We start from the raw sequence: 3,385 nt of genomic DNA, 5'->3' as shown, positions 1-3,385 counted from the left end.
CTGTAAGAATAGCACAAAATAGACATATCAGACCATCAACGGCACCACCCCCTATTCCTTCTTCTTCCAAAGCCCTGGCTAAACAATCTTGTATCGATATCCCATCACATCACTTTGACAGTATCTGTTAAGGCACATCACCACCGACTTGCACTTAGCCAATGGATTAGACACCCTGTCCAGCAGGCAGACAGTGAACTTCTAAAGCCGCCCTACAATTGGCTGAGTACATGTCGATTGGTGCATGTCCAATATCTACTACATTCCTCTCCTTATTTTCTCTTTCTCCTTCCTTTCAATGGCTCAGACCACCTCTAACAGGTACCTACAACACCAGAGCATCGTCGAAGATCGACAGAGAAAAACTCTAGGACCAACGCCGCCAAATTGTCTTCCACCTTCTACAGAATACAACTCCAGATTTAAATCCAATTTCGGAGCAAATGTCCCCCCCCCTCCCCAGATTTTGATGGACGATGGACTTGCCGTATTGGAAAATAGAAAGATGAAAGCCAAGTCAAGAAGAATGTTCCCGGAGGCTACACTTTGTTTGGACAGGACAAAGAAGGAACAGCATTGATTGAATGTGTGTCTATTACATTCAAATTGATACTGCTAAGACAGGACAATGCATCCAAGAAGAACCTTCTGTCCCAGTTGCGGAAGTTGGAAAAGAAGTGTAGGACGTTTCTCACCTAGGACAACATGTGATTCTCCCACTGTGATCTGATTCCCAGCTTACAACACCTTACTATAGCAGGCAAGTATTTCACGAACTTGGAAATCCTTTCCAGCACGACCAATTAGTAGCATTACATGTTCCAAATACTAATTCACCAGAGAATCCCAGCTGCCCAGGATGTCATCAATCATTACAAGTTGCAACAAGGTGTGAAAATGAAGATGTTCGAAGAACTGGAAACGCCAAGTTCACCACTTCAATCCCTATTGAAGTCCCAATAGACTACATAAAGTACAGAAACTAGGTTCGTCCCAATTGTGCTACGAAGTCAGATGCATTTCTATGCATGGACAAACGTGAACAGTTCAGAACACGGGAAATCGAAATGATACTGATCTGCAATCATTGCGTGAATTATTTTAGAAGAAACTGGTACTTTCAAGATGATGAAACAAAGTGATTAAGTGAAAATATACACAATGATACGAAATAATGTCGTATTGAACCCTTAAGGTTTGAACACAATGTGTTTAAACAGTGAATATTCTCTAAGTGATTACATAGTGTTATTATGGCATGCAGTGTAAACTATGCCTTATCAAAAGTGAATATTATTTCATTCAGATTTGTACATAATTATAAACTTTGGTTCAAGGATTTGACTATTTGGGTATTATAGTGTATAGTGAAACATGATTTACGTTTTCATTGTCGATGCAAAGAACACCAGTGATAACGTAATATTAAAAATAATCAATTTAAGGGACAAAAACATCGTAAAACAAACAAACACAAAAACAAAAACAAAACTGTTGGGCTGGTAATGGTTGTGGTTATGTATTATAATCAGCTATACTAATTTCATATTCATATGTTTAGTTAATCAACTTACTGCTCTTTGGTTCTTAATGGGTATTTAGTTGTTTATGCATTATTTATGCATACTAATAAGTATTATGGATCGGTACTGGTAAAATTTTTCTGCTTACCAGGCTTAATAGTATATTGATGTACTTCTATATCGTTTCAAAGGAATTTCTAACATGTATGAACCAATAAATGATACACTCAGACAAGCGACCATCGGAGATGACGCTTCTTGACAGGGGAGTATGTTGACTTGTAGGTAAAAATTAGAAGGTGTACTTGAAACGAAACATTACGGAGACAGGATGTTCTCGTCGGTTTGGAATGCAGATCTTACAAATTATTCCATTACTTGCCTCGTCCGTGAAAAGGTACCAGCCTGACAGACGGATATGAATCGACAGGTATTGGAATTTGTATAGCGAAGCAACCGAACCGATCTGAGAAGATCGGAAGGAAATTTCGAGATTAGTTTTGGTTTTGGTGTGTAAACATCGAGGAAGACAGAGCGCAGGTATGTACCTGGAGGACGGAGGCGTCACTCCGGAACACAGAATGGTCTGAGCCTTGTTACAAAACCTCTCGCTAGTACCTTTTCTTACTTACACCCCGGTAATAAAATAATTAAAATAAGGGAAGGGGGGAAACACTATTGTCTGTCAGCTGGTCTCGTCGTTCGAGATGCTATTGTCTGCCAGACGTTCTCGTGTCGTTCGAGATACTATTGCCAATACTTTCAAGGTCCGCTGCACCAAAATACATTAATTAAGCTATAATCGTAGTACCATCATTGATTATGTTTATTTCATTTCCTATTAAGCTGAAAACATAGTAACATTATTGATTCATTATGTTTAATTTAATTTCGACATAACCTAGAAATTCTAAAAACAATATTGATGGATTGATTAGGTTTAATTTAATTTTCTATTAACCTGGAAACCTAGTAACAATATTGATTGATTGATTAGGTCTAATTTAATTTCATTTAACCTGATATGCTAGTAACAATATTGATTGATTCATTAGGTTTAATTTAATTTCCTCATAACCTAGAAATTATAATAACAATATTGATGGATTGATTACATTTAATTTAATTTCCTTTTAACCTGGAAACCTAGTAACAATATTGATTGATTGATTAGGTTTAATTTAATTTCCTATTAACCTGAAATCCTAGTGACAATATTGATTGACTCCTTTGGTTTAATTTCATTTCCTTTTCTGCCACTTTTGCCTAATCGCAAAGATGAGGATGAGTGATGATATGATGAAATTGATGAAGGAACACTCACAAAGCACACCCATGCCAAGACATGGATTCGAACCCGGGACATGTGGCGTCGTAGCGCGATGTGATAACCACTCCTCTGGGGGAAGTGGTTATCACAGTGAAGGTCGCCCAGTGAAAACATTTCAGCAGAAGATGCAGAAGCCATGTACATCTTCCACCATCCAATTAAATGATTCATCCTTGTTAGCGTTGGATGAAAATTCACGATATTATTAGATTGTTCGATTTATTTATTTTTGGACATAACCACCGATGTCATTATCTTCTGATGAGAATCCAATACATTGGAGCTTTTTCGTTTTTTAAAAATGCAGTTTCGGAGAACAACAGACTAATATTTTTGGAATGTGCGTGGGAACAAATGAGTTTGAAATCCCTCTTGGATTACTTGCATTAGTGGGATAAAAGCTTTCCTTGTGCAATGAGCCTAATGGAGGAATCCATGGATTTTTTTTCATGTTTACAGACGCACAGTGGTGGAATTTCTCACTGTCATTGCGATGAGAATTTCAGGATAGAAGTTTAGCTGTTTCTGTTTT

At 37.5% G+C, this 3,385-nt stretch overlaps 1 pseudogene; it reads left to right on the top strand.

Moving 5' to 3' along the window:
- The first annotated feature begins 298 nt into the window (after positions 1-298).
- On the top strand, positions 299-986 carry LOC145983949 (chloride intracellular channel Clic pseudogene; annotated as a pseudogene).
- The last annotated feature ends 2,399 nt before the right edge of the window (positions 987-3,385 follow it).

The sequence above is a fragment of the Lepisma saccharinum genome, chromosome 1 (assembly GCF_977018435.1).
Source record: "Lepisma saccharinum chromosome 1, izLepSacc3.1, whole genome shotgun sequence".
Taxonomy (NCBI): domain Eukaryota; kingdom Metazoa; phylum Arthropoda; class Insecta; order Zygentoma; family Lepismatidae; genus Lepisma; species Lepisma saccharinum.
The sequence above is the reverse complement of the archived record's forward strand: the minus strand, read 5'-3'. Positions and strand labels throughout refer to the sequence as shown.